The sequence below is a fragment of the Agelaius phoeniceus genome (genome assembly GCF_051311805.1).
Source record: "Agelaius phoeniceus isolate bAgePho1 chromosome W unlocalized genomic scaffold, bAgePho1.hap1 SUPER_W_unloc_1, whole genome shotgun sequence".
In the NCBI taxonomy this organism is placed as follows: Eukaryota; Metazoa; Chordata; class Aves; order Passeriformes; family Icteridae; genus Agelaius; species Agelaius phoeniceus.
In genome coordinates, this window is record NW_027509866.1 from 5157658 (window position 1) to 5171764 (window position 14107).

The 14107-nt window shown below is 52.0% G+C and overlaps 1 protein-coding gene and 1 pseudogene across 1 annotated transcript in view; one reads left to right on the top strand and one right to left on the bottom strand.

The window, feature by feature from the left end:
* Positions 1-14107, top strand: part of LOC143692459 (uncharacterized) — a 515676-nt gene that overhangs the window by 263478 nt on the left and 238091 nt on the right. The window lies entirely within an intron of this gene.
* Positions 7627-14107, bottom strand: part of LOC143692391 (uncharacterized) — a 71240-nt pseudogene continuing 64759 nt past the window's right edge.

Here is a 14107-nt window from a genome sequence, read left to right on the forward strand (position 1 = left end):
GGCAGCAGAGTCCCTGCCCCAGCACAGCGCCCTGGGCTGCAGGACCCTGCTCTGCAGGACAGCCCTGGGCACCCCTGGCTGCTCTGCACAAGAGACAAGCAGAGAATGTACTCACAGGCTCTGCAGGCATTGGCATGTTCCAGCTTGAGGAGATGGCTCCAGGAGCTGCAGCTGCATTGTCCTGCAGCCAGAGGTTCCTGTGCCAAGGGCTGGCAGTGATTGTGCCCCAGGCACTTCTCAGCCCCTTCCCAGCCCTGACTGATTGAAGCTCTCTGTGCCTCTGGGCTGTGCCCGGGCTGGCTGCAGGCAGTGCCCCAGCCCTGCTGGGCTGGCACAAGAGCTGCTCATCAAGAGAAATGTGCTTTTGAAGCTCTTCTTGGTCAGCAGGAGCTGCCTCTGGGCCAGGAGCCCAGCCCGGCTCAGCAGCACAGACACAGCACAAGGACTTTAATGAGCCTCTGGGGCTTTGTGCTCAGGCCCTGGACATCAGGCCCTGAGAGGCAGCTGAAGAAACTTCTCCAGAACTCCAAGGCATATTCCAACTCCAAAGTTTCTTGGACTTTTAATGGGTCCCTCTGAGGGACACGGCTGAGCAAGTGTCCCCAGGCCCCCGGCAGAGCAGAGAACTGCAGGCAGTGATGACAGGTGGGGACAAAGAGAAGCCAAGTCTTGGTGCCCTGGGGCACAGCAGGGTCTGTGCCAGCAAGGGCTGGGAGGAGACACCTTGTCCTGAGGCCCTGGGGCCTCCTGGCCCAGCCCCAGCCAGGCTGGGCACTGTCAGCCCCTTGTGCTGCCCTCAGCATCCCCCCCTAGCCCACATCCCAGTGGCCTCAGGGATCTGCTGCAAGGAGTCCCTGGGGAGCCTTGCTCAGCAATGGCCCTGGGGGCTCCTTCATGCTCCCTGCAGGGACTGCAGGTTTTTCAAAGGACTTTGGCTTTGGCTTTTGCCATGGAGTCTCTGAGAGGTTTGTGCAATCCTGGCCTCCAATTATCTGCTGTAATTAGTCCCTGGAGAGGCTTTGTCAGTAACAACACTCAGTGGGGTCATTAATACTTCAGGGTACTTAAGTTTTTTAAGGTACTTGGTGTTTCCCTTTTGATACAGTCTTTATGAGAAAGATTGTGCAGTCACAGCCTCCAATTATCTGCTTTAATTAGTCCCTTGAGAACCTTTATCCGTAGTGACAGTCAGTCTCAGTACTGCTTCAAGCTACTTCAGTTATTTTAAGGTGTTTCCCTTTTGATACAGACTCTGTGAAAGGTTTAAGCACTCATGGCCCCAATTATCTGCTTTAATGAGTCCCTTGAGAGCTCTGTACTTACACTCAGTGGGGCTCATTAATACTTTGGAATACTCAAGGTTCTTAAGGTACTCTGGGTTTTCCTTTCTATACTGAGTCTCTGTGAGGTTTTTGTGTTATCCTGGCCTCCAATTCTCTTGTCCAAAAACTCCATAAGTGGTCTGTGTTTGGGATGGACCTCAGTGGGACCCATTCATGCTTTGAGACACTTTGGGTGTTTCCTCTGACTTTGACTTCTGGAAAGGTTTGTGCAATCTCCTCTCAGGCCCTGAGGTTCCAGGGCTCAGCTCCAAATGCACCACAGGGCTCATTAGGATCAAAGAAGTCTTGACAATTCGTGGCTGTTCCTTGATTTCCCTGTGTTTCTGTGCAGTTCACTAAGAATTTCTTTTTATATCGTTATGGAGAAATATTTCAAAGAGTTTCTAATAAATCCACATTCCTTTTTAAGGGTGTACTGTTCTCTTTAGAGCAGAGGTAATTGCAGCATTCAGTGACTGATACTGACCCAGGGACTCTCCTCACGAGGTCTGGCCTGATTAGAGAAGCTGTGTCTTGAGATCTGACCCTGTGTTGACCACTTTACTCCACATTCACAAACCCCATCCTGTCCCTCCTCTGTCACTTGGGGCCAGCTTTGCTTGGAGAACTGGCTTCACTCAGGCAAAGAGGGGTTTTTCTTCCTTTATCTTAGCAAAAAACTCCCAAGTTCCCCATTGAAAACAGACACCCTCCTCAAGTGTATGCCAAGCCCAAGTGCCACCAAGATCACCCCAGACCCTCTCTGGGCCAACCATCTCTGGGCCAGCTGTGAGGGTGTGTGGAGGCCTAGGGTCCTACCATTAATCACAGTCTCCCAGCCATGAAGGGCTGGTCCCAAGTCAAAGGAACAGGCTTTCAGATTAGGGTGAGATGCATGCTTCTCCCATGGATCTTTGCAGGCACGTGCTGATTTATGTAAAGTTATGATACCCAATTGGCCCGTTGGCCTAATTACCCTAACTCAACCCCTATTGAATTAGTTCCTAGAATGTTCTTCTCTCTCTTTCCCTCCATTGGCCCTAGTTTGCTGCATTCCTCCACCCCTGTTTCCTTACTGGCAGAGCTGACCTCGGACCCCTTGTCTGCACCATTTTCCCCGGTATCCAGGGGTCCCCTGACCCTCAGGTCCACCCTCACTATCCCATATAGGACCCTGTGCCCTCAGCTTACATCATGTCTTCATCCCTGGACCCTTTTTTTCTCTGTACTCTGTTCCTGTACCAATAAACCCAGTTTGCTGGACATCATACTGTCACTGACATTTTTTCTGAAAAATACCTTTGCTAGGATTTTTTTCCTGAGAAGCTGAGAGGCCTCAGAAATGAAATGTAAACAATAATGTGGCAGGTGCATCTTTGATTGGTCTCATGTGAATTGATTCTACTTGATTACCAATCACAGGTCCAGCTGTGTTGGGACTGGTCAGTCACAAGATTTTATTATCATTCTTTTTTAGCTTTCTGATGTCTCTTTGCTCTTTCTTTAGTACAGTTTTAGTATCGCATTTTCTTTTAATATAATGTAATATTATAAAATAGTAAATCAATCTTCTGAAACACGGAGTCAAGATTCTCATCTCTTCCCTCATCCTGGGGGCCTGCAAACACCACCACACATACAAAGACCCTTCCTGCCTATTCTGGCAGCTTTCTGAGGAAGCAGTGAGCTTCGGGCTCATGAGTGCCAGATGCTCCAGGGGCCTCAGTAGCACCACAACGCTACATATGGTGCCTGAACAGGGGCATGATTCATTGAAATCCCTGTGAGCATCTCCAGCAGTGATCCTGCCAGCCAGACACCACTGGAAGCTGTACACCTTCAGGACAGCTGCAACACTGAAGTGAGACTCAAGTTTTATTGAGTCTCACTAAAGTGGAAGTTGACAATCCCTTCAATATCCATGGGACAGACTTTGCTGACAGCCCCACAAGCCCCACTTTGGTTGAAGATCGTGCCCATGAGACTGAGAGTGAGTGGCAGAGAGCTGGCGGGACTCAGGCTTTTGATTTTCTGTTCCTGTGAGTGGGAATTCCCTCTTCCATTGGGGGCAGCTATGGAAAATACTCAGTCCCAAGCTGAAAAGGATCTTTTTGTTAAGTTTTGGGGAGTTTTGAATTTAGAGGGGAGTTTGTTTTCTGAGGGGAGTTTAAAATGTTTTGTTCACTGGTTGTTTAAGGAGTTTCCTGATATCTCTGTTGATCCTATCTTTCAGTCATCATTTTGGGATGCTGCTGAGGGAAAGCTTGATATTTTACAAACACAAGGGGTGGTAAACATTGGGAAATTTTATCCTTTGTTTCATTCAATTTCTGGGATCGTTTCATGAGTTCATGGTTCCAACCCTTTGAATCACTTTATTCAATCTATCTTCCATGTTCCTGAACCCATGTTCACTAAGAACAGGACAGGAGATGGAGCCTGCCCTTTGGCACAGATGAGCCATCTGCTGCCTGCCATCTCCCCTCCTTTTCTGTTCTCTCCTCAGGTGGTAATGGCCATGCTGCCCTGAGATATTCCCTCACCCACATTCCTGCATCCCCTAGTCCTAATCCCCCTTCCTATGAATCACAAGGTGGCAATGATCCTGTGAGAGAGAGCCCCATTTCTGATTCCCTCCTGCCTTCATCCCCATTTCCCGCCTTTGCTCCGGGTACCTCCCCTCTGACGGGTCCCACCTTGACGTTGAGTTCCGCCCCTGGAACTGGACATGGGGCCAACTGGAAGGAAGCCATTTTTGCTACCAAAGGCCTTCAACACTGGGTGTTGCTGGTTAGCCAAATGCCCTGCGCCCCTCCCAGCAGACCGGCTTCCTCTGCAGAGGAAGAGAGCGATAGCTTATCCAAGAGTGAGGATGAGCCCAAGGATTCTTGGCAGAGGATGCAAAGAAAAGCTGCAAAGGAGGGGGACTGGGATGTAGGATCCAAGATTCAGGTGGCACCTGTGCAGTATAAGGAGGGGCCAAAACCTAAATGGGAATCTATTCCCCACAGGGAAATGAAGGACTTAGTAAAGGCTGCAAAGGATTATGGAAGGGGTTCTCCCTATTTTAACAATTTGCTGGACACGACATTTACTGCCCACACGATGGTACCATGCAATTTAAAGCAGTGTATGAAAATTATATTGTCACCTGACAAATTTATTTTGTGGAAAGGAGTTTGGATAAATGAAGTTAATGAGTTACCAAAAGGTTATGTTAAGGAAGAAAGGCGGTGGCACCTCACAATGGACCGCATTACCAGGGAAGGAGACTATCCTAGACTGCAATATCAGGCTGAAGTCCTCCCCCAGTCAATACTGGAAGATCTCAAAGGTGCTGCATGGTCCACCCTCCTCCAAACACCTGACGCTTCTACATCCCACACTGACTTCACTGATATTCGCCAATGCCTGGACAAGAGCTATATCAAGTTTGTAAAGCACCTTATGAAAGCACTGGAAAAACAGGTAGATGATCAAAAGGTCTGGGATTATTTTATTAGCAAATTAGCTTTCTGTAATGCCAGTATTGACTGCAGAAAGGTTCTGCACGTCCTCCCCCTTGACCCTGAGCCATCCATTGCTCAGATGGTTGACACTTGCATTTGCCAAGCGGTCTCAGACCGTGACTCCAGCCTAGCCAAGGCCACCGGCCAGGGTGCAATGGAAATGCTGGTTGCAGCAAACGTGCTTCTTCAGATACAGAATGTAATAGAGGCAATGGAAACTGTTATAACTGCGAGAAAACTGGACACGTAGCAAAAGACTGTAAATACAAGAATAACAACCGTTCTCCTTTTTCACCCAGCCCTCAGTCCCACAGCCATTGCCCAAACTGTTCCTGAAGCCAACAGCACTACCAGCCCTGGGGAAACTCCCAGCAGAGCACAAAATGACACCCAGTATGAAGTTACTCTGTCCCACCCTTCCATCGGTGATGGATGTCCTAGGTTACAATATAAAGATGTATTCTATTCCCATCCTCAAGAGCTGTTGAAACCAGGAGGGGCATTGTGTTTTCCTTATCTCCTGTTAAAGGGCCCATCAATGCCTTTCCCCATGACTCAGAGATAACTCCCTCCAGGAGCCATTTCTGTTTAATGGACCCACCCCATGACTCACGGAATGACATCAGCCCACTGTGAGATGCTCTGCCCAGGGGGAGGAGCTAAGCATCCCCATCTGGATATAATCTGGGGTTTGGGACCAAACAAGCTGTCTTTCCACTGGATTTCCCAGAGGAACAGCTGCCTTTTCCACTGGATCTTCAGAGGAAGGCTACACCCTTCTACAGGATCACTGCTCCAACAGAACCACATCTGCCACTCCAGGAGGACTGCAGCCACCATTCCAACTGGACTGCTACCAACACCCTGACCAACAGAGTGACAGGTTATATTCTGACTTTATCAGAGTTTATTCTTTTGTATTATTGCATAATTTTTGATTTTTTTTTCTTTTCCTAATAAATTGTATTTCTGACTTGGAGTCTCTCTCTGGTTTTCCTTTCAAACCAAAACAAATGAAAACCTTGAGTGGGTTTCCTGAACAACAAACCCCACTCAGGAACCACCTGCTCCGTCCAGGCTGCCTGGAATGGTGTCACCTTTCTACAGGGGACAGTGTGAGCAGAAATGATCTCTGGAAGCAGAATTCTCTGAGTCTTCCACCTGAATTCTCCGTCCCTGTCCTTTCCCTGGATCTCTGTTGCAGATGGAAGCTGCTGGTGCCATCCTCACCTTTAACCTCTCTTTGGAATGCAAACAGATGTTCCCAGGTGTGTTAAGCAGGATTTGCTCAATGTTTCTACAAAACTTTTGCGTTCCTCGTGGAACAAAGGGGCCATTTTGGCACTGAGGGGGAGACGTGGAAGCAAGGAGTCAATTGTGACCCTGGGGTGCCATGGAACCAAGGGGCCATGGTGACACAGCAGGGCCACGTGGATCCAGTTGTCCATTGTGACACTGGGGATCCAAGGAGACCATGGAGACACCCCCAGAGCCTCATGGAACCAAGGAGTCCATGGTGACCCAGCGGGGCTGCCTGGAGCCAATGGTCCATGGTGACACTGCCCATCCAAGGAGGCCATTGTGACACTGAAGAACTTCATGGCACCAAATATCCATGGTGACACAGCATGGGAACCAAGGAACTGCTGTTGGCAGTAGGGAAACTCATGGAACCAGGGCCCTTGTGGCACTGCAGCACCAACAGAGCTGCTGGACCTTGTCCCCTGGCCCTGCACAGCTCCTTGGGAGGCACGGCAGGAGCAGCACCCTGGCAGCCTCGGGAATGCCCCTCTGGGATCCATGGCACACACTGCCAGGGGCTGGAATTCCAGTTCCCAGACAGGAAAAGATGTTCATGCCCTGGAAGGCAAAGCTCTCAAGAAGGAGCCAAAAACCAAGTGGAGCAAGATCTTACAGTGACATTTCACTGCCAGCCTTCATAACTTCACCCATGGTTGTTGTAGCTCATGGATTGGGAATTAAATCAGGGCAGGGTCTTTGGTGGGAGCTGCCCTGGGTCAAGGGAGACACTGAGAGAGAAACAGAGCAGGCAAAGAGAGCAGGAGAGAAAGGAGGACACAAACACACTCAGCTGAGCAGGTGGCACTCTGAAAAACAAACCAGAACTGATGGAAAATGAATGAGACAGAAACCAATAGTTCTGAAAGTTTTATTTACTATCACAATACAACCCACACACCCAGCCCTCCACAATCCTTGTCCCACACCCTCAAATTTGGATCCCACTTCTCCCAGTCTCTATCCAATTCCATCTTACCCTAGAGGCTGGGGAATTCAGTAATTTTGGCATGGGACTGAGTTTTTTTGAGGTGGGATTCAGGCAATTTGAAGTGGGATTGAGCCCCTTGAGGGTAAGATTGACGTGTTTTCAGTGGGACTGAGTCATTTTGAGGTGACAGGTCAATCCATCTTTACTTTTGGAGTGCAAAGCTATGCAGAACACTTCCTGAAATCCCCCAAAAACTCCCAAATCTTCCAGGATATGTCCCAAAACCATAAATTCCTGCTCAAGGAACTGTTAACTGATGGAACTTTAGACTTCTTTGATAAATTTCTTTTTTTTTTAGTCCTATTTCAGATGTTTTTAAATGATAAAGAAAAATCAAGAAGAAATTGGGGCCAAACCAAAAAGATAAGCAGCCAGGTGTCTTCCCAACACAGATCACGGGAATGTGGGTCACCAAGGCTCTGCCCAACGTGGATCCTCCCAAGGGGGATGAAGCTGGAGCGGTGCACGAAGCTCTTCGGCACTTGGGGCATTTGCAGGGCTTCCCTTACCAGTGCCTCTGTTGGTGTTTGGTCAAGTGAGAGCTCTGGGTGAAGCTCTTCCCACACTGGGCACACTCGTAGGGCCTCTCCCTGGTATGGATGCTCTGGTGGGTGACGAGGGTGGAGTTTTGCTTGAAGCCCTTCCCACAGTCGGGGCAGCAGAAGGGCCTCTCCTCGGTGTGAATCCACTGGTGCTTGAGGAGATGGGAGCTGGTCTGAAACCTCTTCTGACACTCGGGACACTCGTAGGGCCTCTCCCCAGTGTGGATCATTTGGTGGATGATCAGCTGGGACCTCTGACTGAAGGTCATCCCATATTCCCCACACTTGTATGGCCTTTCCCCAGTGTGGATTCTCTGGTGGTGGATCAGACTGGAGCTGCCGCCGAAGCTCTTCCCTCATTCCAGACACTCGTAGGGCCTCTCCTGGCTGTGGATCTGCTGGTGGGTGATGAGGCTGGAGTTTTGCATGAAGCCCATCCCACAGTCAGGGCAGCAGAAGGGCCTCTGATCCGTGTGAATCCGCTCATGCAGGAGGAGACTGGAGCTGGTGTGAAACCTCTTCTGACACTGGGGACACTCATAGGGCCTCTCCCCAGTGTGGATGATGAGGTGGGAGCTGCATCTGAAGCCCTTCCCACACTCCCCACACTCGTCGGGCCATTTCCCAGTGTGGATCATCTGGTGGCTGATCAGGGTGCTGCTCTGCCTGAAGCTCTTCCCACACTCCAAGCACTTGTGGGGCTTCTCCCCATCATGAAGCTGCTCCTGGAGCACCAGCTCTGAGCTCTGGCTGAAGCTCTGTCCACCTTCCTGGAACAGGGTGGGTCTTTCCTCCTCAGAGCACCCTGGGCTGGGTTTGCAGCCCCTCTTCCTGTGGGATCTCTGGGATGTTCCTCCCTCTTGGATTCCTGTGCCATGGAGCCACTCAAAACAGCCTCTTCCATGAAGTTCTGCTACAGAGATTTTTCCTCCCTGGTCTCCATTCTCAGCTCCTTCCTGGGGGAGGAAGGCCAAGGAGAGGATGGGATTTGCCTCCGTGCCAGAGGGAAGGGGAAGGAGATCCCCCCAGTGCATCCCCAGCAGGACGGGGTTGGCAGCAGGGTTGTCCTGCAGCCGGGGGCTGTGCTGGGCTGGGAGATGGAGCAGGAGAGAGGGGGAAAGGGGCACTGACTTCTTCCTCACCTGCCTGGGGCTCATGGAGCATCTTCCTTGCAGCCTTCTCCTCTATCCAGCCAAGGTTTGGGAATGGGAAATCCTGCTTTAGGAAAAATTCAATGCATTACCACATTGGGTTAGGGGGTTCCCCCTGCCCAAGTCCATCTCTACAAGTCACCAGCCATCTGGGGTCCATAAAAACGTCCCAAACACCAAGATTCAGCCCTGAAAATGCCTCCCAGCAGTTCCCTGTCTCTGGTCTCTCCCATTTGGCGTTTGGGGTTCTCCCTGTCCCAGCTGCTGGGGGTCAGATGTATTGGGGGTCCCCTGTCTACCCAGTCCCCACCCTTTCCAGGCTGCTGGGAGTCCCAGCAATCCAAAAAGTTCCCCTTTTCCATCTCCCCACTTAGGGATGCCGGGGGTCTTGCGGTCCAAGTGTCCCTTCTCCCTTTATTCTCTGCTTTGGGGTGCAGGGGCTCCAAGGAGTCCCCCCTGCCCCTCTCCAGGCTCTTGAGGCTCCCCCCAGTGGTGGCGCTCCCCCCTCTCTGGGCTCCCCACTTTGGGCTCCTGGGGGACACAGGGCTCTGCTCCTCCAGGCTGCCTCTGCCGGCAGCCGCCACCGGGACCCCCCAGTGTCCCCCCAAGGGGCATTTTCTGCTCAGCTTTGCAGTTCTTCGTTCTCCAAACATCCCCCCAAAAATACCCAACCCAGGGACCCCCCAGGGTATCTGGGGGGAGCTCCCCTGCCCAGGGCACCTGCGGGATGGGGGGTGATGATCCCACAGGTGGGGCTGCGAATTCAGGGAGGGCTCGACCTCTTGGTTCTTTCTTCTTTCCCTGATCCTCCTTTGTCCCTCCTCTTCCTCCCACTCCTCTTCTTCCATCCCTCCTCCTCCTCCTCCTCCTCCCTAAGCCCACCTCCTTCCCCTACTTCCATCCCTTCTGGCTCTCCCCCTTCATCCCTGCCCTTCCCTCCCTCCTCCTCCCCCAGCAGCAGCCACACCCTCGGTGCCCCGTTCCCGCAGCCCTCGCAGCGCGCGGCAGGAGCGGGGATGGAGCCGGGACAGGTCGGGATGGGCAGCGCGGGGCTCTCGGCTGCTCCCAGCCGCTGCGGGCGGGGGGAACCCGGCCCGGGCCAAAGGAGAGGCAAACTGGGCAAACTGGGGGCTGCACATCCAAACTGGGCCTTGCTGGGGACCCTGGCTGGGCACTGCCGGCCCCTGGGGCTCCTCTCGGGAGATCTGGGAGGGGGGAATGCAGAGAGGGGTGGGGGATCGCAGGAGTGGCGTCTCTGGGAGGGACTGGGCTGTACTGGGATCATACTGGGATCATACTGGGAGTGAGTGGGAGGCTGCAGGGGCAATTGAGACTATGCTGGGGGCAAATGGGATATACTGGGAGTGAGTGGGATCATTCAGAGGGTGACCATGAGCAGCTGTGAGCAACTGGCATCATGCTGGAAGGAACTGGGAGTCACTGGGTGCATGCTGGGCATGATTGGAAGCAACTGGGCTTATACTGGGATGAACTGGGATCATGCTGGAAGTGACTGGGATCATACGGGCAGTGAGTACAGCTACACTGAGGCTGACTGGAAGCGGCTGGGAGCAAATGGGATCAGGCTGCAAGGAACTGGGACTGACCTGGAATTTGCTGGAAGGAACTGGGTGAGACTGGGAGTGACTGGAACAAAAGTGAGGCTGAAAGGGAGCAACTGGGACCATGTGGGGCACAACTGGTTCATACTGGCAGTGACTGGGAGCACACTGGGATCATCTCTGGATCATACTGGGAGGGACTGGACTAATACTGGGAATGTCTGAGAGTGACTGGGAACACACCATGCACATCATCCCCCATACTGGGGGGCACTGGGAGCAACTGGGAGCACGCTGGGAGCAAATGGCATCATACTGGGACTGACTGGGCTGATCTAGCTGGAGGCAACTGGGACCATACTGGGAGTGATTGGAAGTTACTGGGATTATACTGGGACCATACTGGGAGTGCTGACATGTGACAAGGATCATACTGGAGGTAACTGGGCTCATATTGGTGTAGAAAGGGAACAATTGGGATCACACTTTGGGCTACTGGGAGCAACTGAGAGAAACTGGGACCATGCTGCAAGCAAACTGGAGGGACTGGGAATGACTGGATGTGTGATGGAGGCAACTGGGATATACTGGGCATGACTGAGATCATCCTGGGATAACAAGCATCTTACTGGGACCACTGGGAGTGTCTGGGAATGACCACGGACATGCTGTGGGCAACTGGGATGTACTGGGAGTGTCTGTAACCATACTGGGGATGACTGGGAACACACTGGGAACAACGGGGACCCTGCTGGGGAGAACTGGGACCCCATGCTGGGGGCAACTGGGAGTGAGTGGAAGTGACTGAGTCTACACTGGGGGCAACTGGGCATGACTGGGACCATGCTGGGAGGGACTGGGATCATCTGTGGAGTGACTGGGACTACAGAAGGGACAACAGGCTTCAACTGTTATCACTCTGGGAGGAACAGGGAGCAACTGGAACCAGGCTGGGGGCAACTGGGATCATACTGGGTCATACTTGGAGCAACGGCGACTGCACTGAGGGTGACTGGGAGTGGCTGTGAGCAACTGGGATCAGGCTGGAAGCAACTGAGGACAACTGGGTCTAACTGGGAACCTGCTGGGAGTAACTGGAATACGCTGAGAGTGATTGAAAGCACAGTCAGGGTAAATGGGAACAACTGGAACCACACTGGACGATAATGGGATCAGCTGTGCCCATGCTGGAGTCATACTGGAACTGAGTGGGATCATACTGGGAGTGACTTGAAAAGTATTAGGAGTATCTGAGAATGACTGGGATCCTACTGGAACCAGACTGGGAGTGACTGGAAAGGTGCTGGCTATGACTGGAACCATGTTGGAGGTGACTGGGAGCAACTGGGCCAACACTGGGAGTGACAAGGGGTCACTCTGGGCATGACTGGAATCATACTGGGAGGATCTGGGAATGACTGGGGTCATACTGGGAGTGACTGGAACCACACTGGGGGGAGGGGACTGGGTACAACTGGGATCATCCTGGGAGCCACTGGGATTACAGCAGGTGAGAATGGATCCTGACTGGGGGGTACTGGGAGCTACTGGGCCCATGTTGGGAGGAAAATATGGCACATTGGGAGCAACTGGGATCAACTGGAAGGTACTGGAACCATGCTAAGGGGACTAAGGACACAACTGGAGCAACTGGGTGTGAGACTGTCCGAAATTTCCCTCATCTGCCTCACGATTGTCATTGGGGACCACTGAAGAAAAGATCCCCTGTCTTAAATCTCTGGCCCTGTAGGAGAAAGTTCCATGCTAAGGGCCCTGAGGCCTGAGAGCATTGCTAAGCTATTGTTTCACAGGTGTGTTTACTGTATGCTACACTGAGCTCCATGAAAAGAAGAGAAGGACATTCTGCCCTTTTTGCAACAATAGCTCTGGGATTTTCCCCCCCCCCACCTCTGGCTGGACTTCTCTCGAGTTTTGGGTGGTCCTCCAAAGAAGACCCCTCTCGCTCCTTTGCAATCACCGTGACAGACAAACTGAGATGTAAGAAGCCTCTTCACCAGCGAAAAACCAAGACATGAAATCCCTCTGTGAGAAGGGCCCCTCTCACTCTTTCTAAGGACTGGGACTGAGACCCCCAACCTGGGGGAGGTGTGTGGGGGAGGCAAGCTGACCAAGATGGATGTTGCAGGTGTGAGCACTGGACCACAAAAACAATGGCTCTCGCCCACTGCTGAGAACATGGACTGTGTGTAACCTTCTCTAAATACCATTCTTTCCCCCGAAGATACAATAGACTACCTTTGATTCGGTTTCAAGATCTATTCCCCTTCCCCCATCAAAAGAGAGTATAACCAGAGTCCAGATGGACTGCACCTCTGAGATCTGCCCGGACGTGACCTGGTGAACTCCATTGGCTGGACATCGAAGGACTTCGCCATTCTACGTTTGGTATCTCTATACCCATTCATTCCCTCCCTCTTTTCTCTTATTTTTTCCTTTTTTCCCCCGCTTCCTCCCCAACGCAATTTTGCTGTGGTTATTTCAGAAGAGGTGCATTTGTTTGGATTATCACTGCAAACCGCCTTTTACCATGTTGCTTCTTTTCCACTCTGAGATTGCGAACCATCACAAAACTTGTTTGTAAGGATGGATCATGACACCAGGTCAGTGTGGCCTGGGTTGGGTTGCCCAGGGCAGGAAAGATGTCTGGCAGCTGGAGCAGGGTCTGGGAAGGGCCTCCAAGGTGGGGCTGGAGCCCTTGGGCTGTGAGCAGAGGCTGAGGGAGCTGGGCTTGTCCAGCCCAGAGCAGGGAAGGCTGAGGGGCTCCTCATCCCAGCCTGGCAGTGCCAGCGAGGAGGGGATGGAGAACACAGAGCCAGGCTCTTCACCGGGGGCCTGGTGGGAGACAAAAGCCAATGGGTGGGAGGGGAAAGAGGGGAAATCAGCCAGGAGAGGAGGAGATGAAATGAGTCAGGCTGGTTTCAGCATTTCCTCAACACCAAGAGCAGCCTGACCTCCCTTCTCCATCCACCACTGACAGCTTTGCAAATCAGGAATTGTTGGAGCTGTTTTGCCCCCACTCCAAGATGAGCATCCTGATACAAGAACCTAATTGTGTTTATATCTATCACAGAATGACGTTTGTCTAAAACTACTTTTAGGATGGAAATCCCTTGTGGGTGGTGGACTCATCAGATGCTGCTGGGACATTGCACTTAGCTCTGGGAAGAGTATGATTGTTATTAAATTGTGTCCTCTTCAACCATGGTCTGTTTGCCATGAAGAGAAACTTTCTGTGCTTCTGAGTCTCATCAGTTCCTGACCCCCAAAGGGCACAAACCTGATGAGTTGTGGTTCCCACTCCAGTGGTGGCACTTGGACCTCCCTCCATCCCCAGAGCAGAGCTCCCTTGTCCCAAAAAGTCCCTGGTGGAAGAGGGATGAAGGAAACAGGACAGGCTGGGGGGAACAGGGGCAGAGCCAGGGAGAAGAATGACTTTGGCATTTGATGGAGCTGTGCCTTCCCTTGCCTTTGTTGGCTGACAAGAAATGAACATCCCTGTGTGTCTCAGGCAGCTCCTTCTGCAAGGAAAGCAGGTGGGAGTTGGAGCCAAGGAGCTGAAAGCTGCAGGTGCAGCCTGGGCTGGAGGGAGCTCAGATTTGCACAAGGCTGCTCTGAGTGCCAGGGCTTGGATGGGGGAAATGGTGGGGTGGGGGTAGGGACAGAGTCTGATTGATTGTCAGCCAGGAAGGGTCTTGATTTTCATATCCATT